The 24,026-nt window shown below is 41.2% G+C and overlaps 1 long non-coding RNA gene across 1 annotated transcript; it reads right to left on the bottom strand.

The window, feature by feature from the left end:
* Positions 1-20,815: 20,815 nt before the first annotated feature.
* LOC109901514 (uncharacterized) lies at positions 20,816-23,588 on the bottom strand. Its single transcript, XR_002256744.2, has 3 exons — positions 23,163-23,588; positions 21,376-22,365; positions 20,816-21,193 (listed from the first exon to the last, which is right to left on the bottom strand). It is a non-coding gene; the product is annotated as an uncharacterized LOC109901514 (long non-coding RNA).
* Between the last annotated feature and the right edge of the window lie 438 nt (positions 23,589-24,026).

The raw sequence follows: 24,026 nt of genomic DNA, 5'->3' as shown, positions 1-24,026 counted from the left end.
CTCCAACTGGAGCATCAAGCAAAGGCATCATGCCTGAAGCCTTCACCACATCTGTAACAGACTTCTTAAAACACGGTATGATGCAAGCAGCACAACACATCAATAATAAAAAATACAAGAATTAGGGTCAGAAATCCAGTAAACACCATACCAGTGTACTTACCAAACCAGGCTCCCAACCAAGAGAACAATCTAGACTCCTCCACCCCCGCCATGGTCCTCATCTCAGCAGATAGTACATCAAGCCCACTAAGGGCCTTAGATATACTACCATCTGGGCTGGTGTTATTAGGAATATACGTGCAACATTGTTCACCGAACATCTTGCAGACACCCCCCTGACTGGTAAGAAGCATATCTAAAGCAAGTCTATTCTGTCTGGCAACCCTAGATGTGGCCTCAAGCTGTTCAGACATACCAGTGAGTGCATCACAGGAGTAATTCACAAAACGCTGTTGATTATAGTAGATGTAATTAATCCATGCAGTCTGTCTAGCATCCACTATGGCTGGACCCATAATAGGTAGTAAGTGCCAGAGTCCATCGTTCCTACCCAATGCCTGACATTCATGAGGAACCCCAACAGGCACCCCCAACAACTACATCCTCCATCCATGGAGCACTACGTCTATGTCTTTCATGGGATGGAATGTTTTCAGGTCCCCTGGATACAGAACCCAACAGCTGCTCAGCAGTAACATCAACAATGGTCAGTGGAATTATCAAACTGGTCAGAGCACACGTATCTTGACAGTCTCCTCTAAGAATGGGTCTCAGTACTATTTTGGGGTCCACAGATCCACCACACATCAGCCAGAAAACTAGTTTGGTTTAGGCCTGCAACTGGCCAAGTGGCATTAATGGTTATGTTACTACTGCAATCAGCTTCAGGCAATCTCCCATAATCAATGCCATTACCTGTACCCGTGATGCAACTGTAGTTGCCCCCATATGCCTTAACACCCCAAGGGGCCCGATGAGGAGGTACTGTAGGAAACAAGGCTCAAAGAGGAACAGAGAGTTGAATTGGGCTGAACCTGGTAAAAACCTCTCAGAATACACAACCACCCCTCTCCTTCTCCTATAGCAAATGGGTGTGTAGCCAGAATAGGTCTAGCATGACCACATATAATGCAGTCCTTTCTTTTCAGGTTCACAAATTGTCACTACCATCAAAACCAGTCTCAGTGCCTAATTGATCAATAGCTGAATAGTCTCTAACGTTAATTACCTGAATGGGAATTGACACAGTGGTGGTAGGTGGCAGGTTCGGTCCAGGGGTGGTAGAGGAGTGTGTCTGGCTCTGGTTCGTCTGGGATCTCTGTGGTTTTGGCAGCACCTTAATAGAAAACACACCCATCGTGTCTGTCTCGGTCCTTTGTAGTCCAAGGGTGTAAGTGCCTGCATCAGAGAGCTTAATAGTTTTGATGGTTAGTAGGATTTCATCACCTTTACAAAGTTCTACAGTGCTCCCAGGTTTCCCCCATATCATGGAAAACCTATCCACCTTTGTGGGATCCCCTATGCTATAAGGATACCCTCTTCTCCAATCCCAGAACAGTCCCAAGTTGGTTATCATGTAATCCCCATACGGACACCCTCCCCCATTACACAGGTACACTGGCACTCCTGTACACAGGTGTCAAAACCAAACACAAATATCTCAATTTCTTCCCTGCCCTGTTGGCTCAAAATATGTCCCAAATACTTAACATGAGTCTACCATCATTAAAACTTATCCTAGCTAATTTTCACACCACATTCATCAGAGAAAATATAATGACACTATAATGTAAATTTCACTGCCTTTTTGTATTAAATTACCTTAATATCAGTATTACAAATGACCCTAGATTCTCCATCCAATGAGGCTGATCAGACCACAAAGGAAAGTTACAATGGAGGTCATAAGTCATACCACCCCTCCAAAGAAGTGTTTCTTACTATATTAAACAACATTCCTTTATCAAAAGATTTCACCTATTTAATTAAGACTCAGAAAATAAAAAATTATAATATTTCATATGTGAGTGTACCCCTTTAAGATATCATGTCTCTGGGAACATGGAAATCCCCTTAACCCAAACGTTTACTACAAAAACAAAACCTAATAATTATGATAATCCCCTCAAACTCAAATCATTCGTTTTAAATTTCCTTGATGTTTCATGTCTTACATTCGTGTTTCTCCAAATTTGCTCCCCAAAATACTTCTTAAACACCCTGCCATTAGACACACACAACTGTGATAAACGTACACTGTCCCTTTAACATAAAATAAACTCAGCCTGCAATCCACTTTGTGGGCCTTTCATTGTTCCCCATAATGAAAACAGATCATTCGTCTACAGTCCCTATAGCATCTATAGTCCCTCAGCATCTTTACTTGTATTTTTATACAAATTAATTTAAATTGTCTTACTGAAATTCAGTCGCCGTGTTCCTCAATTGTTTGCAGATGATGTGTCTCCTCCTGGGCAGCTCACATTAAGGGTCTGGGCGGGTCCTCGTCGTCTTATGGTCAGACAAGAATTTCCCTCACCCTTCATAAAATGTGCCACTGGTTTTTCCTTGCAGACCCTCACTGGAAAGCTCCGCAGACAGAATCAATAATCTAGTTTGTGAGGGCAAATTGTCGTGACATGCATTTTTCAGGATTTTTTTTGTTATTCTGTCTCTCACTGTTCAAATAAACCTACCATTAAAATTATAGACTGGTAATTTCTTTGTCAGTGGGCAAACGTACAAAATCAGCAGGAGATCAAATGCTTTTTTTCCCCTCACTGTATAGCCAGCTCAATTCTGATTTTTATTTTCACTAGTTGGTCTTTTGACCAATCAGATCAACTCTGAAAAATATCTGATGTGATTGGTCCAAATACCAATTAGTGAAGAAAATATCAGAATTGGGATGCCTGTGTTAAATGCGGCCATAATGATGTAGCTTATGTCTCTGATTCATTTTTCAGCAGAAATAAAAATGGTGGCGATTTTAAGTAACATTCCAAAATTGTATTATGAAAGCTGTCTGTTGTAACTGATATTGCAATAGCGCAAGAATGGGGGCAAAACTATCCACGTTTTGTGTGAGGTAATCTTTATAGTTATGCTGTCATATAGCCAGAGTTGCTGAAAAAAATAACTCTGCCTCCCAATAGCCAATGTTTGCACATTAGATCGCTATTGACTGTGTGTCTGTGTCTAGCTTTTTTGATATGCTGCGTACATACAGTACCAGTCAAAAGTTGATACCTACTCATTCAAGGGTTTTTCTTTATTTTTACTATATTCTACATTGTAGAAAAATAGTGAAGACAACACTATGAAATATACATATGGAATCATGTATTAACCCAAAAAAGTGTTAAACAAAAATATATATTTTTATTTTAGATTCTTCAAAGTAGCCACCCTTTGCCTTGATGACAGCTTTGCACATTCTTGGCATTCTCTCAACCAGCTTCATGAGGAATGCTTTTCTAACAGTCTTGAAGGAGTTCCCACATATGCTGAGCACTTGTTGGGATCTTTTCCTTCACTCTGCGGTCCAACTCATCCCAAACCATCTCAATTTGGTTGAGGTCGGGTGATTGTGGAGGCCAGGTCATCTGATGCAGCACTCCATCACTCTCCTTCTTGGTCAAATAGCCCTTACACAGCCTGGAGGTGTGTTGGGTCATTGTCCTGTTGAAAACAAATGATAGTCCCACTAAGCCCAAACCAGATGGGATGGCGTATCACTGCAGAATGCTGTGGTAGCCTTGCTGGTTAAGTGTGCCTTGAATTCTAAATAAATTACAGTGTCACTAGCAAGGCACCCCCACACTTCCTCCTCCATTCTTCATGCGGGAACTACACATGCAGAGATTATCCATTCACCTACTCTGCGTCTCTCAAAGACACAACGGTTGGATCCAAAAATCTCAAATTTGGACTCATCAGACCAAAAGGACAGTTTTCCACCTGTCTAATGTCCATTGCTCGTGTTTCTTGGCCCAAGAAAGTCTCTTCTTATTGGTGTCCTTTAGTAGTGTTTTTTATTTTTTTTACAGCAATTCGACCATGAAGGCCTGATTCATGCAGTCTCCTCTCAACAGTGGATGTTGAGATGTGTCTGTTACTTGAACTCTGAAGCATTTATTTGGGATGCAATCTGAGGTACAGTTAACTTATCCTCTGGAGCAGAGGTAACTCTGGGTCTTCCTTTCCTGTGGCGGTCCTCAGAGCTGGTTTCATCATAGTGCTTGATGGTTTTTGGGACTGCACTTGAAGAAACTTTCAACGTTCTTAAAATTATCAGTATTGACTGACCTTCATGTCTTAAAGTAATAATGGACTGTTGTTACCCTTTACTTATTTGGACTTGGTCTTTTACCAAATAGGACAATCTTCTGTAAACCACCCCTACCTTGTCACAACAACTGATTGGCGCAAAACGCATTAAGGAAAGAAATTCCACAAATTAACTTAAGGTACACCTGTTCATTGAAATGCATCCCAGGTGATTACTCCATGAAGCTGGATGAGAGAATGCCAAGAGTGTGCAAAGCCGTCAAGGCTAAGGGTGACTACTTTGAAGAACCTCAAATATATTTTGATTTGTCGAACACTTTTTTGGCTATACAGTATTATTATACAATGTAGAAAATAGTAAAAATAAAGAAAAACCCTGGAATGAGTAGGTGTCCAAACTTTTGACTGGTACTGTAGATATTGCTTTGCTTATGTTTGCAATAGACTGCTGTTACAACAGACAAAGAATTACAATTTGTTCAAACAGTCTTTCATGTACAAGAGGCAGCAGAGTCATGGAGGGTGTAAGCACTGAGCAGTAGCTAAAAAGACTCAAAGGGAAGTGGTAGCCGTTCCTGCACATGCACAGAAATCTCAGCATCTTTAGTCCAGAAAATACCTGTCCCAGAGAATCCCGAACCGCAGACACTCTGTAATTCTTACATTTAAGTCATTTAGCAGACACTTATCTATACCTGCAGTGCATCATTTTTTTTTCTCGTACTTGACCACAACCCTGACGTTGCAACTGCCATGCTCTACCAATCTTATCTACAAAAGGTTTTTGAAAAATAGTTAATAAATGCTCATCAGTTCATAAACAGACATGTAGCCTGTCAATATGCAATGAGACCAGGGAGGACAACAAGGTGTGCCTCGATCCATGACACCACAATTGTTCTGATCTACATAATTAATATAGTTTTTCAATATTATTACGTGTGTACTATCAAAGTTAGTTTACAGTCAGGGTTAGTAGAATTTCTTTACATTAATATTTGGTTCCGTAATGAAGAATTCTCAGGTCTCTAAACTGCTACAATATTGCTACAAACTTTATTAGCTGGCAATGATCATACTTCATCTGCATGTTACTGTTCAATTCTGAAGTGTTTGATTATTGCACAGACCTGACACGATTCCGTCTACAGAAAACATTTAACTACATTAACTTTTTCCAGAACGTTGGGTCCTGCTGAACAGGTCCTGTATTTTTGGCAACAGTGACGTACTGTTTGCTAGCAAAGCTTGCAATCGCACAATTTCAATTCGAGGAAATAAATTGTACATTTTATAGGTTATGATCCAAACCACCAACTCTGATATATAAAGAGAGGGCGAATGGTAGAAGACGGAGAATGTTTAACAGGCCCTTCGAAAATATATTTCTGTTTTTCTACCAGCATGTCACATGTGCAACCAGAGGGTGTGAAGGGAAAGACATAATAAAAAATTTATATAAATAAATAAAAAACTCTAGACCACCTTCACTCCACAAACAGATACGCATTCAAAGTTTTCCCTCACCCTCCATTTGGCAAATCTGACCATAACGCTACCCTCCCAATTCCTGCTTACAAGCTAAAACTAAAACAGGAAGTACCAGTGATACACTCAGTACTGAAGTGGTCCGATGACACGACTGCTATGCCACAGGACTGTTTTGCTAGCACAGACTGGAGTGTGTTCCGTGATTCATCCAATGGCATTAAGGAGTATACCACCTCAGTCACCGGCTTCATCAATAAGTGCATTGAGGACGTCGTCCCCACAGTGGCTGTACGTACATATCCCAACCAGAAGCCATGGATTACAGGCAACATCCGCAACAAGATAAAGGCTAGAGCTGCCGCTTTCAAGGAGCAGGAGACTAATTTGGACGCTTATAAGATATCCTGCTATGCCCTCAGACGAACCATCAAACAGGCATAGTGTCAAAACTGGACTAAGATTGAATTCTACGACACCGGCTCTGACATTTGTTGGATATGGTGAGCTGCCCAGTGACGCGAGCCTACCAGATGAGCCAAATGCTTTTCATGCTCGCTTCGAGACAAGTAACACTGAAGCATGCATGAGAGCACCAGCTGTTCTGGACGATTGTGTGATCACGCTCTCCGTAGGCCACGTGAGCAAGACCTTTAAACAGGTCAACATTCCCAAGGCCGCGGGGCCAGAAGGATTACCAGGGCGTGTTCTCAGTGGTGCGGTCTTCCCAACTCATTACCGGGGGTAAACTACCTGCCCTCCAGGACACCTACAGCACCCGATGCTCTGACATCGCTCGTCCATATATGTAAACTCAAAAAAAGAATAGTCCTCTCACTGTCAACTGCGTTTATTTTCAGCAAACTTAACATGTGTAAATATTTGTATGAACATAACAAGATTCAATTAAGACAAACTGAACAAGTTCCACAGACATGTGACAAACAGAAATGGAATAATGTGTCCCTGAACAAAGGGGGGTCCAAATCAAAAGTAACAGTCTGTATCTGGTGTGGCCACCAGCTGCATTAAGTACTGCAGTGCATCTCCTCCTCATGGACTGCACCAGATTTGTCAGTTCTTGCTGTGAGATGTTACCCCACTCTTCCACCAAGGCACCTGCAAGTTCCCGTACATTTCTGGGGGGAATGGCCCTAGCCATCTCCCTCCGATCCAACGGGCTCTTCACTGGCCATGGCAGAACACTGACATTCCTGTCTTGCAGGAAATCACGCACAGAACGAGCAGTATGGCTGGTGGCATTGTTGTGCTGGAGGGTCATGTCAGGATGAGCCTGCAGGAAGGGTACCACATGAGGGAGGAGGATGTCTTCCCTGTAGCACAGCGTTGAGATTGCCTGCAATGACAACAGGCTCAGTCCGATGATGCTGTGACACACCGCCCCAGACCATGTCGGACCCTCCACCTCCAAATCGATCCCGCTCCAGAGTACAGCCCTCGGTGTAACGCTCATTCCCTCGACGATAAACGTGAATCTGACCTTCACCCCTGGTGAGACAAAACCGCGACTCATCAGAGAAGAGCACTTTTTGCCAGTCCTGTCTGGTCCAGCGACGGTGGGTTTGTGCCCATAGGCGACATTGTTGCCGGTGATGTCTAGTAAGGACTTGTCTTGTAACAGGCCTTCAAGCCCTCAGTCCAGCCTCTCTCAGCCTATTGCGGACAGTCTGAGCACTGATGGAAGGATTGTTCGTTCCTGGTGTATCTCGGGCAGTTGTTGTTGCCATCCTGTACCTGTCCCGCAGGTGTGATGTTCGGATGTACCGATCCTGTGCAGGTGTTGTTACACGTGGTACTACACAGTACTGTGTATTTTACAGTACTGACATTGCAATTTATTGTCTTGCCACATCTGCAGTCCTCTTGCCTCCTTGCAGCATGCTTAAGGCATGTTCACGCAGATGAGCAGGGACCCTGGGCATCTTTCTTTTGGTATTTTTCAGAGTCAGTAGAAAGGCCTCTTTAGTGTCTTACGTTTTCATAACTGTGATCTTAATTGCCTACCATCTGTAAGCTGTTAGTGTCTTATCCACCGTTCCACAGGTGCATGTTCATTCATTGTTTATGGTTCATTGAACAAGCATGGGGAACAGTGTTGAAACCCTTTACAATGAAGATCTGTGAAGTTAATTGGATTTTTATGTATATATATCAATTTTGAGACATGATGTAGTATTTTCATATTATTGCAAAGTTCCTGTTCATTTCAAAGACTCTGTGAAATGTCAATGGAGCACTCAGCGTTCTGCAAGCTCTTTATTTTCAGTCTTTTACATTTAATTCAGCTCGTGTGATGCTAGTTTAGCTATTTGCAGCCCGCGGAAACATCTTTTACAAAAAATGTAAAATCCTTAAGTTTTGTCGAAAGCTGCACTGCTCTGTCAACTGACCTCAGTGCTTATTATCAGATGCATTAGCTTACAAAATCAGACTTTTTAGATAGAAATACATTAGAGAAAGACCCCACTGAATGATTCAGAACATGACAAATCATATTGGTAAAATTTATTTTATAACATAAGTGAAATGTCATAACCAAAGTGTTTTCACCCACTCTGGGCAGAGTGGGTGGACACCCTACTGAATGCTATATATTTTTCCTGTAATATGGAGCATTGTAGAGGCATACTTTTGAATACTTAAATAAATATGTATTTTTAAGGTTGTCCTCTGGTGTAAGTTTCCTTCATCTTGGCATAGTAATGATCTTTATTTTAATTTTAAAAAATGTGTTTCAGTAACTCCATATTACCATCAATTTATCCTGCAGTCCTGAGGCCTTTTCTCCCATAGTAGCTTTTTAATATTGGAGTGATTCTCCTTTTATACAAGGACTAAACTGACAGATCTCTGTGCTCCACTGTGTGTAACTCCCAGTTTTGTGAACCTCACTATAGGTTTTGCTCTGTCCTGCACAGCCTAACGGTTAACTTTTACATGTAGAGGGTCGATGGTAAGAGTAGGGCTCAAGCTCCAACCCATCACCACACATTTATTTTTGCTGTCATCTGTTCCGTTTGCATGTTCATCATGTGTGGCTGCTATCATAAATAACTGTGAAATGACATCACAATGTGTGAGAAATATCTGTGTTGGGATACTGGCTCAGTATTGCCTTCCTTGCTGGTGCTAATAATGTATACTTTCCCTGGTATAAACGAGCCCATCTTGTCAACCCCGGTGACCCAATCGGAACCATTGATAGGTGAAAATTGTCTGTTAATTGAATGATTAGAATATTCCGCCCTGAAACATATAATTGTATGGAATTGATTAGAATGTATGAAATCATAATCAATAAATGTGTAGTCCTAGTTAGAATTAGGGTAAAACAATATGCCTGTATGATATTTTAAACACAGACTGTCTGAGCTTGGTGCCAACCTGACTAGAGATTTGGGAGAGAACGGGGAGTACGTCTCAAGGACAAAGTCACTATCTCTGTCGGCTGGGAAGTGAGACAGACAGTGTGTGCGTAGCAGGATGTGTGTGCGTATGTTTGTGTGTATGTGTGGGCGTGAGAAGTCAGTATAAAATGAATTGTTTGTATTCTTGACTCCAGAACGTTCCCGTGAATAAACATTTAACTGTGGTAGACTGGGCCTCCGTCTGTTTCATTCGACCAGGACAAATTCTGGTTTGCAGATAGAGTAATATAATTTAATAATTTATAATTTAATTGTACCTGGATAACATAATTATCCTATCAACCATACACCTTGTCCTGTCCTACATATCCTCATTCCCCTAACAGAAGAGGGAAGGGAAGATTCCCCAAGCTTTGTGTCGAATTGTCTCTTTTGTCTTTGTTCCTCCCTGTCCTATGCTAACTGGATGGGTTACTCCCTCTTTCTCCACAATGCCATGCTGTCACACCTAACCTAGCTATTGCGCTCACGTCAATCTCACTGTGCTGCTCCAAACGAATGCTTGTTTCAGCTCCTGTGCATTTCCCTTCATTAACCATGTTCTGCCATACCATTGCTGTCCGTCTCACTTCCTCATATCCCTTTGTCTTTTCCTTTTCCTTTTCTCACATTTCCCTTTTTCTTGACTTCTCTGCATTCCTCCTTTCTTCACACAGTGCACACCGAAGACTAAGGACCTTCTGGCGAAGGTGATCCGCTCTTCTGAGCTCCAGGGCCTGTGGCCCCCCGGCACCCCCAAGACTGCCCCTGGCCAGGCGTTGAGAGCTATACCCGAGTTCAAGTCCCCAGCCCCCTCCTCCTTCGCTTGGGCTCCCCCTTTGAGCTGCTCAGGGTCTTCTGATGGGCATCCCCCCACCGGCTGCTCTGGGTTTCCTCCCACGGGCTGCTCTGGGTCTGCCAATGGGCCTCCCCCCACAGAGTGCTCAGGGCGCCAGGCCCCGTCCATGGACTGTCCCCCTGTGAGCAGCAGCAAGAGACCCTCACTGCACTCCAACAAGCCGGCCTTCCAGCTGGCCTGCCCCTCACCCTCCTTCCCCCACAATACTATCATCCTGGGAGACGCTCCTGACATCGGCTTCATCCCACTGCACTGAGCGCATGCAGTGGCTCCAGTAGGACTGCTTCAGAGAACATTGCCCTTCCACACAGATCCCTGGAACACATTACAGTGGTTACACTGCCATGAACCTTTGCAAGTGCTTTTTTATTAACCATTCACTTTTTCATGGCACTTACTGCGTCTTCTTCTAAACTTAAGCCAGCCTTAAGCCAGTTTTCCCCCCTTTATTGTTGGTGATGAATTAGCTGGCAAACATTTATTTTCATAGAATGTTTTATTCCTCAAAGGAAAGATCTCCTGCTGGCAGCAAGTTAAACTTGGTAACACTGACAAGCACAAAGATTTGATAAAAGTTGTTATACACACTGATTCATAGAACATTTGTTTCACAAAGCTTCAAGCCATATCCACTTAATTGCATGGCTGGTGTTCCAGCATAATAACTAAGGAAGCAGTCTCTTTGCCTTTTATGTACTCTGTTGTATTTACCTCTTATGCAAATAATTCATACACCTATGGCAGAATAGGGGTGTGTGAGAGGGCTTTTGTTAGTGGATAAGTAGGGTTTTGGGCAAACTAGCTTCCTATGCTCTTGGTCTTAGCTGTAGTGAAAACACCCAGGGTCTCCCAGTGTAAAGTGCTCTTTGAAGTTACTTTCCAATTCTGCTCAATTGGCTTTTGGATCGGCCATGTCGTGGATATTGTTATGTATTTTTAGTCATTGACTGCAGTTGAGACAGTGGCTCATTTTGATTGGATGGGACGAGCTATTGTCTGTAGTGGGCTGTTTCCCACTACAGACATCGTAATCTGTTGGACCTCTTTTTCTTCTTCTTCTTAGGCTCAAAAAGTGTTCAGATTGATTGTTGGATTTAAACTCAGACTTGATTTTGTATATTTATTTCTCACTATGTTTAAGAGAGAGTGTCCGTGAGGCAGAGAGAAGGTGTAAATGTGATAACGAATTTGTTATGGTATTCTGTTTGAACCGACTGGCACTAGACTTTGACTTTCCAAGCTAAATAAGCATGTGCTTTAGGAAAATAGTTCATTGTGAGCTTGCATTTTTGATTGGCCTTTGAATGTTCCCTTTACATGTATTCTCATTTAAGCACAGATACAAATTCACTACTGCCTGCTGAGTTTCTTCTGTGTTTTGGAGGCCAGTTAATACATATTAACACATTTTGAAATGTGATGCCTGGTTCCCTCTTTTTCCTCATGCATATTTACTGTAATGTCACATGTTGTTTTTGTCATAGAGAAGTAAGGTACAGATTAATGTGATATGTAAGGGTTTTACATCATGTTTGAAGCACAGAACTTCTAGAAGTGTAAGATGATACCGCTTGTAGGCAATGCAAGTTGTAATTTTGCCTTGAAGTGACCTTTGCCTGTGCTACTAGTGGCATGAAACCATATATCCCTTGGACTGGTCGTTTATCATAGACTACTACTAATCTGTAACATGACATTACACTGAAGGTAATGCTGTTGGCCACAAGGGGGTGTTATCTACTTCCACATAACACCATTAGTACATTCTAGATACCTTTTTATAGCTCGTAGAGGAATTGGGGTAGGTCCATTGATGCCTACTTTTCCTTCAATATACTGAAATTAACCGTGTGTATAGTTGTGGAGGACCGGTGTGTGGTAGTCAACCATTTCTGTATTTATTCATTTGAAATTTCTTATAGCTAGGTCAGTTGTATCAAAGATGTTCAGCGCTCCTACAACTTATTATGACAAGCTGTGCTTGTACTATTATGGGCTGTTTGATTTGGTTTTGTATTCTGTAGATCATTCCTGTGAGGATTAAATGGAGGAACTACACCATTGCTCATTTAAAAGTCATTAGCTTTCTACTCTGTTAGTTCCCCCCCCTGCCTCAGAGGAGTCGCATTCAGATCGTTTTCCAGTTCAGTTGTCATTTGAGAGGTTTTGCAGTAGCAACACTACTGACTTGACAATCCTACTCAGTGGCGACTGGTGCGAGGCGCTATAGGAGGACAGGCTCATTGGAATGTTATGAAACGCATCAAATATGGAAACCACGTTTGTGCATGTGTGATACCCTGGTCTGACCACAGACTACCAAGTCTCCTGACAGAGTTTGTGAGTGTATAATTATGAAACGGGTACAAAGATAAATAGAGGAGCGGATAAGAGGTTGCGCAACAATGTTTTGTCACTGCTATTGACCGACGCTCTGAGCAGTTTTGTATATCATTTTTTTTTTAAATACATTTTTTAAACTAATCTCTTATCCTCCATATCTTTTGCCATGCCTTCAAGTATTCACAGCCCTGGACTTTTTCCACCTTTTTGTGTTGAGATGTTTTTTCACTGGCCTACACACTATACCCCATCATGTCAAAGTGGAATTATGTTTTTCAAAATGTTTACAAATGATTTAAAAATGAAAAGCTGAAATGTCTTGAGTCAATAAGTATTCAATCCCTTTGTTATGGCAACCCAAAATACATTCAGGAGTAAAGTCACATAAGTTGCATAGACTCATTGTGTGCAATAATAGTGTTTAACATGATTTTTTAATGACTATCTCATCTCCGTACCCCACACACACACACACACAATTATCTGTAAGGTCCCTCAGCCGAGCGGTGAATTTCAAACACAGATTTCCAATGCCTCGCAAAGAAGGCCACCTATTGGTGGATGGGTAAATAAAAAAAAAGACCTTGAATGTCCCTTTGGCCATGGTGAAGTTATTAATTAAACTGTGGATGGTGTATCAATACAGCCAGTCGCTATAAAGCTACAGTCGTCCTTCCTAATTCAGTTGCAGGAGAGGAAGGATTTCACAATGAGGTCAATACTGACTTTAAAACAATTACAGTGTTGAATGGCAGTGATAGGAGAAAACTGAGGATGGATCAACATTGTAGTTACTCCACAATACTAACTTGGAGCGGCAGGTAGGTAGCCTAGTGGTTAGAGCGTTGGGCCAGTAAGTGAAAAGTTGCTAGATCGGATCCCCGAGCTGACAAGGTAAACATCTGTCATTCTGCCCCTGAACTAAACTGTATACAGTGGCAACAAAAAGTATGTGAACCCTTTGGAATTACCTGGATATCTGTTTAAATTGGTCATGCAATTTGCTCTTCATCTAAGTTAACAATAGACAAACAGTCTGCTTAAACTAATTATACACAAACAATTATACATTTTCATGCCTTTATTTAACACAGAGTGTAAACATTCACAGTGCAGGGTGAAAAAGTATGTGAACCCTTGGATGTAATAACTGGTTGACCCTCCTTTGGAAGCAATAACCTCAACTTAACATTTTCTGTAGTTGTGTAGTTCTGTAGACCTGCACAACAGTCAGGAGGAATATTGGACCATTCCTGTTTACAAAACTGTTTTAGTTCAGCAATATTCTTGTGATATCTGGTGTGAACCGCTCTCGAGGTCATTCCACTGCATCTCAATCGGGTTGAGGTCAGGACTCTGACTGGGCCACTCCAGAAGGCGTATTGTCATAAGTTGAAGCCATTTACTTCAGTGTTTTGGGTCGTTGTCCTGTTGCAGGTCGATTATAGCAAGCTGTCCAGGCACTGAGGCAGCAATGCAGCCCCAAACCATGATGCTCCCTCCACCATACATTACAGTTGGGATGAGGTTTTGAAGTTGGTGTGCTGTGCCTTTTTTTCTCCACACATAGTGTTGTGTGTTCTTTCCAAACAACTCAACTTTAGTTTAATCTGTCCACAGAATATTTTGCCAGTAGCGCTGTAACATCCAGGTGCTCTTTTGCGAACTTCAGACGGTGTCCTCCCATGCACACCACTCTTGTTTAGTATTTTACGTATCATAGACTCGTCAACAGAGATGTTCCAGAGATTTCTATAAGTCTTTGGCTGACACTCTAGGATTCTTCTTAACCTCATTGAGCATTATGCGCTGTGCTCTTGCAGTCATTGTTGCAGGACTGCCAGTCCTAGGGAGAGAAGCAACAGTGCTGAACTTTCTCCATTTATAGACAATTTGTCTTACCGTGGACTGATGAACATCAAGGCTTTTATGCAACTCAGCAATTCTTAATCGTAGGTCTTCTGAGATCGCTTTTGTTCGATGCATGGTTCACATTAGGCAATGCTTCTTGTGAATAGCAAACTCAAATTTTGTGAGTGTTTTGCATAGGGCAGGGCAACTCTAACCAACATCTCTAATCTCATATCATTGATTGGACTCCAGGTTAGCTGACTCCTGACTCCAATTAGCTTTTGGAGAAGTCATTAGCCTAAGGGTTCACATACTTTTTCCAACCTACACTGTGAATTTTTTAATTATGTATTCAATATAGGTCAGAAAAATACAATCATTTGTTTGTTATTAGTTTAAGCACACTGTTTGTTTATTGTTGTCAGATCTAATTTTATAACCAATTTATGCAGAAATCCAGGTAATTCCAAAGGGTTCACATAATTTTTCATGCCACTGTATAGACACTACCGTTCAAAAGGTTAGGGTCACTTAGAAATGTCCTTGTTTTCCATGAAAACATACATGAAATGTGTTGAAATATGAATTGGAAATATAGCAAAGACGTTGACAATAATTGTGTCCTTCAAACTTAGCTTTTGTCAAAGAATCCTCCATTTGCAGCAATTACAGCCTTGCAGACATTCTAGTTCTCAATTTGTTAGATTGGCTTGATGGGCACTTCTTACAGTAAAGCTGTTCCTACAACAGCTCAATAGGGTTGAGATCCGGTGACTGTGCTGGCCACTCCATTAGAGACAGAATACCAGCTGACTGCTTCTTCCCTAAATAGTTAGTTATTGCATAGTTTGGAGCTGTTGTAGGAGGAAATTGGCTCCAATTAAGCACCGTCCACAGGGTATGGCATGGCAAAATGTAGAGATCCCTTTTACCCTGTACAAATCTCCCACTTTACCACCACCAAAGCACCCCCAGACCATCACATTACCTCCACCATGCTTGACAGCACTCCTCCAAGCACTCCTCCAGCATCTTTTCATTTTTTTCTGCGTCTCACAAATGTTCTTCTTTGTCATCCGAACACCTCAAACTTATATTAGCTTGTCCATAACACATTTTCCAATCTTCCTCTGTCCAGTGTCTGTGTTATTTTGCCCATATTAATCTTCTCTTTTTATTAGCCAATGTGAGATATGGCTTTTTCTTTGCAACTCTGACGAGAAGACCAGCATCCCAGCGTCGCCTCTTCACTGTTGACGTTGAGACTGGTGTTTTTCGGGTACTATTTAATAAAGCTGCCAGTTGAGAACTTGTGAGGCATCTGTTTCTCAAACTAGACACTCTAATGTGCTTGTCCTCTTGCTCAGTTGTGCACCCAGGCCTCCCACATCAAATTGTATTGGTCACATACACATGGTTAGCAGATGTTAATGCGAGAGTAGCGAAAAACTTGTGCTTCTAGTTTCGACCGTGCAGTAACATCTAATGAGTAATCAAACAATTTCACAACTACAGTGTAAAGGAATGAATAAGAATTAGTACATATAAATACCGTGGAAGTCGGAAGTTTACATACACTTAGGTTGGATAAAACTAGTTTTTCAACAACTCCACAAATTTCTTGTTAACAAACTATAGTTTGGAAAGTCAGTTAGGACATCTACTTTGTGCATGACACAAGTAATGTAATTCAATTTTTCCAACAATTGTTTACAAACAGATTATTTCACTAATCATTCACTGTATCGCAATTGTAGTGGGTCAGACGTTTACATACACTAAGTTGACTGTGCCTTTAAACAGCTTGGAAAAATCCAGAAAATGTCATGGCTTTAGAATTTCCTGATAGGCTATTGACATAATTTGAGCCAATTGGAGGTGTACCTGTGGATGTATTTCAAGGCCTACCTTCAAACTCAGTGCCTCTTTGCTTGACATCATGGGAAAAATCAAAAGAAATCAGCCAAGACCTCAGAAAAACAATGGTAGACCTCCACAAGTCTGGTTTATCCTTGAGTACCACGTTCCTCTGTAAAAACAATAGTACACAAGTATAAACACCATAGGACCACGCAGCAGTCATACCACTCAGGAAGGAGACGCGTTCTGTCTCCTAGAGATGAACGTACTTTGGTGCGAAAAGTGCAAATCAATCCCAGAACAACCGCAAAGGACCTTGTGAAGATGCTGGAGGAAACAGGTACAAAAGTATATATCCACAATAAAACGAGTCCTATATCGACATAACCTGAAAGGCCGGTCAGCAAGGAAGAAGCCAGTCCTCCAAAACCGCCATAGAAAAGTCAAACTATGGTTTGCAACCGCACATGGGGACAAAGATCGTACTTTTTGGAGAAATGTCCTCTGGTCTGATGAAACAAAAATAGAACTGTTTGGCCATAATGACCATTGTTATGTTTGGAGGAAAAAGGGGGAGGCTTGCTAGCCGAAGAACACCATCCCAACTGTGAAGCACGGAAGCATCATGTTGTGGGGGTGATTTGCTGCAGGAGGGACTGGTGCACTTCACAAAATAGATGGCATCATGAGGGAGGAAAATTATGTGGATATATTGAAGCAACATCTCAAGACATCAGTCAGGAAGTTAAAGTTTGGAAGACTCATTTGCGACCAAATGGACAATGACCCCAAGCAATACTTCCAAAGTTGTGGCAAAATGACTTAAGGACAACAAAGTCCAGGTATTGGAGTGGCCATCAAAGCCTTGACCTTAACCCTATAGAAAATTTGTGGCCAGAACTGAAAAAGCATGTGCGAGCAAGGGGGCCTACAAACCCGACTCAAACCCAAAATTCACCCAACTTATTGTGGGAAGCTTGTGGAAGGCTACCCGAAACGTTTGACCCAAGTTAAACAATTTAAAGTCAATGCTACCAAATACTAATTGAGTGTATGTAAACTTCTGACCCACTGGGAATGTGATGAAAGAAATAAAATATTAAATAAATCATTCTCTCTACTATTATTCTGACATTTCACATTCTTAAAATAAAGTGGTGATCCTAACTGACCTAAGAAAGGGAATTTTTTACTAGGATTAAATGTCAGGAATTGTGAAAAACTGAGTTTAAATGTATTTGGCTAAGGTGTATGTAAACTTCCGACTTCAACTGTACATCTAATGCAAATAACTTTACTTGGCAAAGGAGGGTAAAAAGGGGGTAGTTCGAGTTTACCCTCTACTATGTGTGGTCACAGTTCAAAAGGCTGACATCCCCCTAATTAAATGGCTATGGGTTCCTAAAGTTTAGCAGTGCAGGCTACTCATTGAAATTTATATTGCAAGTTGCAACATTGACTGTTGCAACTTGCAACATTGACTGTGGCTTCGATTTGAACATAAACGGGTCATGAAATTAGGATGTATGCTATGTATTAATTCCCTCAATACAATAGACTGGAATTGGCTTTACCACAGACAACTTCTCCCATAATGACAGTGATCAACACTTTGTGTGAAGCGGTTTAGAGAGAGGCATTTCTTTAACAAAGCAACTGGATTCAGGTTAAAGTGAAGACAAATATTCAAAAAATGGTCTGAGGCCAGGGTAAGTCAATCTAAGGTAAAATCCTCTAAAACGACTCATTTGGATGACAGAAAAGGTTTGTAAAGAACACTGTAAAGATACAACCCCATCTCACACAACTTTGTCAAAATAGTCCTCATGATAAGAAACCCAACACCAGAGCAACATCTGCACAATAAATGGACTCCAACTTTCCCCCATAGTAAATTCATGGGAACACTAGAAAACGCTCCAACTTGTGTGTACACTTGTGTACTATCTACTAGTTTGTTTTTTGCAGCTGTCAGAGCTGTGGAGATTGTTAAAGTGGAGGTGTGTCACCACATGAATAGCGCCCTACATGCCATATTCAATGATGTATATAAACACCGGACTGCTATTGGCTACAGTATTTCAATGAAATGTTTTTAGGACAAAATTACATGTATTTAAGTATTTTTCTTGTTGTAGTGGGGACAGTAACGGTCAAACTTGATCTAAAAATGATACTTTAAGGAAAATGTTTTATTATATATATTTTGTGTTTAGCTCATATAATATCATTTAAAATAATGCATTAAGGTGTCTAATGGAATTTTGTAATTCCTCTTTTTTAATTGGCAGTGGGGGAAGAACGGCAGTGGTAGAACATCAACAGACAAAAAAGCATAAAGCGTTTCTGATTGCCCGTGTTGGTATGCCCTCTGTCACCACATTCTTCAAGAAGGTCGAGCCTTCCCAAGAAGGTGATTTAGCTGATTTATGATTTAGCTGTGCAGGAGGGTGTCTTTGCATACCACACTATGCGACACAATCATAGTTACAGATCTATGGACTGCACAGCACAACTAACAGGAAAGCTTTATGAGCCGAAGTTTACATGTGCTAGGACAAAATGTGACGCCACAGTGAGTGGCACCATGGGCAACTACTTTGGTAACACACGACCTAGACCAGGTTGAATTTGTGACCCTGGCCATTGATGTGTCCAATCATGGACATTTAAAGCTGCTGCCAATAGTAGTCAGATATTGTAAGATATGGCAACACATCTGTGGAAACAAAACTGCTTGATTTTGTTGAATTGAAAGGAGAAACAGCAGAGGAGATTGCAGCTGAGGTCCTGGTGGTCATCCAAAAATGAAACCTGCAAAACAAATTCGTGTCATTCTCTGCCGACAACACAAATACCAACTTTGGAGGACTGAATAGGCTGGGGAGGGTCAATGTCCATACCAAAGTTAAAAATGCTCTGTAGCGGGAGGTGATTGGCTTAGGTTGTCCTGCCCACATCATTCATAACACAGCCAGAACAGCTTTGGATATGATTCCCCTTGATGTTGAGTACCTGCTCACAAAGAGCTTTTGTGAGTTTGTTGGCCAGGAGTACCATAACATTTTAGGACACAGCAATGTTCGCTGGCTGTCCATGCTTCCTGCTCTAGAAAGAGTGCTGAAAAGGAATGTGCCATTGAAATCCTTTTTTCTTTCTGAAGACAAATGCCCTGTTGTCCTGCGAACAATGTTCGAAGATCCACTGACTGAACTTTAGCTGGACTTTGTCCATGGAAACTTGACCGTATTCAGTGACACGATCAAGATGCTTGAAGGCCAGGACCGCTGTGCTGTGGAGTCAGCTGCAAATCCGAGAAACAGAGGCAAAATTGACTGCAAGACGTGATGACAACTATTCCAGTTTTGATCAAAGGACTTCTGAGAGAGCTAGAGGGAAATGGTTCAATGTCTAAAGAGAGCTTTCTCAAACCATCCCAATCATTCTTCACTACGGCTGTGAACTACTTGCAGGCATTGGGGAAAGCACACAGATAATCAAAAATATTTACATGGTCTCCTTTTAAAAAGGCAACCTCAGCGTGAAGAGATCCAGAAGGTAGCAGCCACACTGCAGGAAAAGTGCCCCAATGTGACCATCAATGAGGATGCATTGTGTGACGAGGTTACTGGCTTGCAAGAGTTCCAAAAGGGGGGGTGGGGGAAATCGCTTGAAGAATGGAAAACATCGGAGACACTGCTTAGTCAGAGATGGAGCACGGTGGTTACCCACTTCAAAGAGAACGACATCCCACATACTAACCTGGCTAGATTAGCATCTGTTGTCATGCGCTTACCTGGAAGTAATGCACCAGTCGAGAGCGTGTTCTCCAAAATGAATGATATGGACATCAGCAAGAAATAGGTTCACTGTTCCTACCATCAAGGCCATGCTTATTGTGAAGACAAACTTCAACCTCCCCTGCCAGGAGTTCATGGAGAAGCTGGCCAAGACAAAGCAATGCTGAATAAGATACATTCTTCTGAGAAATATACAGATTAGGTTGGTATAGTTGGTAACTACATAATATAATCTCATCATCTTATTTCTTTATTATGTTAAATATTTCACATAAATTGAAAAAGACAAGTCTTTCTTCTCTTCTGCTCTTATTCTACCCAGACTACCAGGACCACTGAATGGCTGTTCAGATCAGACAGTTCTGTCTTGTCTGTAGTGTTTCTGTAATATAGTTGTTTTCTCTATCAGTGTGCCTCTATCAGTGTACATGTTGTTATTACCATACATGAGATCCCCACATTGTAGCCTGTACATTTTAATAAATTCACTGATCATGTACTCTACCGTGGCAAATAAATGTGCAGTTCAGGTATGAATGTCTTTGAGATTCTTTTTCAGTCATATCCAATACCAGGAGTATCAACTACCAGTCTTTGAATGACTGTGTCTGCATGTATGTATTACAATTATACACTTCAACAGGGTTTACCAATCTTGGTCCTGGGACATCAATGGTTACACATTGAAACTAGTAGACTAGAAACAGGTGTTAAATAGTTAAAAGCTGATTTGTAATTCATATATACAGAAAAATAGTACACTACACTTCCTATGCATCATGTAAATAGTCTAAAACCGGTTCATCTCAATATCTAATGCCCTTCATCTGCATTGATCTGATAAACACAGGATAGGTGTAGTATTTCATCAAACTAGACATAATTTAAAACAGTAGAGAATGTAAAATTCTTTATTGAAAAGCTCATTATCCAAGTGTTATAAATACATGCATTATAAATATTATAATTGTAATATTATAAATACAAGTTCAATCTGTACTTCAATGCACATCTGTTGTGCATTATAAAAACAGAGGAAGAAAGAGAGAGGTGTAAAAGACAAAGGGAAAGAGGTCAAACATAAGAGCAGGGAAGGCAGCATATGATTAATGAATCACAGTGCTACCTAAATATTCTCAGTTCATCACAATTACATAACCTTTGGGCTGTCGAGAGATACTCATCTTAAAAGCGGGTGAGATGGCGATGATAGGACTGGGGATTGGCATCCCCAGGATTGGCATCTCCAGGATTGGCATCTCCATCTGTCTCTGCAGACGAGAGACAGATGGAGAGAGAGCATGTTTAAGCCTTGTTTTTATTCTAACGTTGTTAGTCATCAATCAGGAGGTGAAATGCAAAACTGACCTTGGATCATTAACTTTGGGACTACTTTATCTATATTTCAATTTCAAACAACACTTCCTGTTGATCTGACCAAGTGACCACTCACCTCTGATCATGCTGAGCCCTCCATGTAGCCAGTTCAGATGCAGGAGGGGTTCACCGACACAGCTGATATAACCTAGAGGATTTAGGGAGAAGAAGAGAAAGGGATGAAGTGAAGGAGAGTGACTTATTGAGAAAATAAGGTAGATAAAAGCGACAGTTTTCAACAGGAATTCTGGTGTGGCCTCACCTGGTGTCCACACCACACTAAGTGGCTGCAGAGTACTTTATGCTGAAAAACATGAACGGACACACGAGGACAAACAATCTAGCGTAGTTATAGAAATAATGAAGTGTCTTACTATTCTCCATGGTTGGCCCTCTTGCCTATTCTTTGAATGTGGAAGAAGCAACAGTTATACACCCGAGTCTGCTTACTGCACAACACCATCCATCAATCAGATTGATACATGAGTGTGGGGGTTATAGGGTGTCTAATTGTTAAAAAAAAAAATCAATATGGGTGATTTAAAATAGCCTGTTTTGTTTTTGTACAGACATCATACCCTTAGCTAAACAGCACCCTCACCTGAGAAGTAGAAATCAAAAGGGAGAGAAACTGTGAATTCAATAACTGCAATTGACATAGCTAAGTAAATGGAAGAATACTCTCATTGCAATGTGAATGGCTCTTAAAAGAGCCGTTGGTTGTGCATAGTATAGTCTATGGTGTTGCCAGGGAACAGCACCCTCTTCAAAGAATTAGGAGGTGAAGATCTCCCGCACATGGATTGCCTCTCTTGTTGCGTTGTTGGACCCAATCCTTAACATCCTGCAGAGCAGCAGACTTCTACTCTGGCACACGGCGGCAAGCTGCAGATCCTCTCCTGGTCCTCGAGTCCATCCTCATTAAGTTATGCAGGACACAGGTAGCCTTCACACACCTGAATTCCCCCATGAGGCAGTCCCAGATGGCCCTGGTCACCCAACCTTGCAGTGCCCTATATGTTAACTGTAGGCAATCGTTTTGAAGGAATCTCCAGTTACAAGGTCTCTGTAGTAATATGGAAGACAATGTAATTATTAGACTTTTACATCACCGGGTCATTGTGGATTACTAAAGTATAATATCCTTTATAACAACTCATGAAAACAATGGATATCAAGATGCATGGGCACACATGTGCATGTATAGCATGTGACAATAACAAGATCATATCAAAGAATGAATAAATTAATACAAGATTAATGAAGCTATGTAGACAGGCTTTCATAACTCTCTTTATCTGAGGACAGAAAACCTCACAAGAAACAGACTTCATTAGTCTAAATATACCGTACTGAATATTATGTTACTATTATCTCTTTCCTCACTTCTAGGGACAGGAACTACACAAAAGTACCTGCCCTATCCAGAATAGCCTACTCTCTCACTTTGACAGTTGGGGCTGCTATCCCTTCACCCTCCATGGTTGTTAGCTAGCTACCAACAAATGCATTTTGAGTTCGTTTTTTACAGTGATAAATACATCAAGATACCGAGCTAATATGAGGTTACGTAGCTGTTGATATTTAATTCACTTGGCTAGCTATCAAAATCTGTCGTTCTGCCCTTGAACAGGCAGTTAACCCACTGTTCCTAGGCCGTCATTGAAAATAAGAATTTGTTCTTAACTGACTTGCCTAGTAAAATAAAGGTTAAAAAAAATAAAAATCTATACAGTATGTGACGTTGGCTGGATAGCTAGCTAGCCAACTAGCTAGTTCATTTAGCAGCTCGTTTGAGTTAGCCTGCACTGTAGCTAGTTAGCTAATAATACGTCGTTTAAAAAAAAAAATGTATTTACTTACTTGAATTGGTTCTCCCAGCCATGTGGACAATTGGAAACAGGGCAGCAAAGTTTGTTTGTCACCAGAGCGTTTTAGAGGATATTACTATTGAGCTATGTACCCATGTAATAACCAGAACTTTATACAAACTTGCTATTCTGAATTCTTGACGTACAATCGAAAAGCTGCTATATGCTGTCACAATGGGCGGCCTAAGCGGCACACGGCAATTTACCACTATCTAGTATACATGCACCGTTAGGCCTACTTGTAGCTAGCATTTCAGTTAATGTTAGTTACTTCTGTGGCTTGAGACTGCTAGCTAACAATAAACGGACAGGGAGTATTCCAGACCCCCCTAAAAGTGGCGTAGCCCCCCTAACCATGAATATCTAGTGACGTCCCTGGTTGGGGGAGATTGTGCCAAGATGGAGGCGCGGTGGCTTCAAAACAGCGCCCCCTGTCAGTCATCTAATACATATATAAATGATTGCCATATTTCACTGTATTAATCAAACATTAGGCTACATGGTTTACTACTAAGGTATATCATATAACAATGATGTATTATATCTTCAAACTAAAGTGTAGACACACAGAGTGGGGTATTTTACTGTGTGGTTGGTTGGATACGCAACTATAGAGAGCAATAGTAATGGGAACATTAATGTTTTTGGGGATAAACGCCAGAAAAAGCTATGTTGTTAACACAGACTTAAGAGATCATATACGTTTTGCTCTGTGAGATAATATCATCAGCTAACGTCACTTCCGGTGAATTTGTAAGCATATATGTCATCAAAAACAAGCACATAATATCATGACCTTCATGAATTATGAAGGCTTTATGTACTATCTCATAGAACAAAACCTCAGACCGTATTT

The sequence above is a fragment of the Oncorhynchus kisutch genome, linkage group LG13, assembly GCF_002021735.2.
Source record: "Oncorhynchus kisutch isolate 150728-3 linkage group LG13, Okis_V2, whole genome shotgun sequence".
NCBI lineage: Eukaryota > Metazoa > Chordata > Actinopteri > Salmoniformes > Salmonidae > Oncorhynchus > Oncorhynchus kisutch.
The sequence above is the reverse complement of the archived record's forward strand: the minus strand, read 5'-3'. Positions and strand labels throughout refer to the sequence as shown.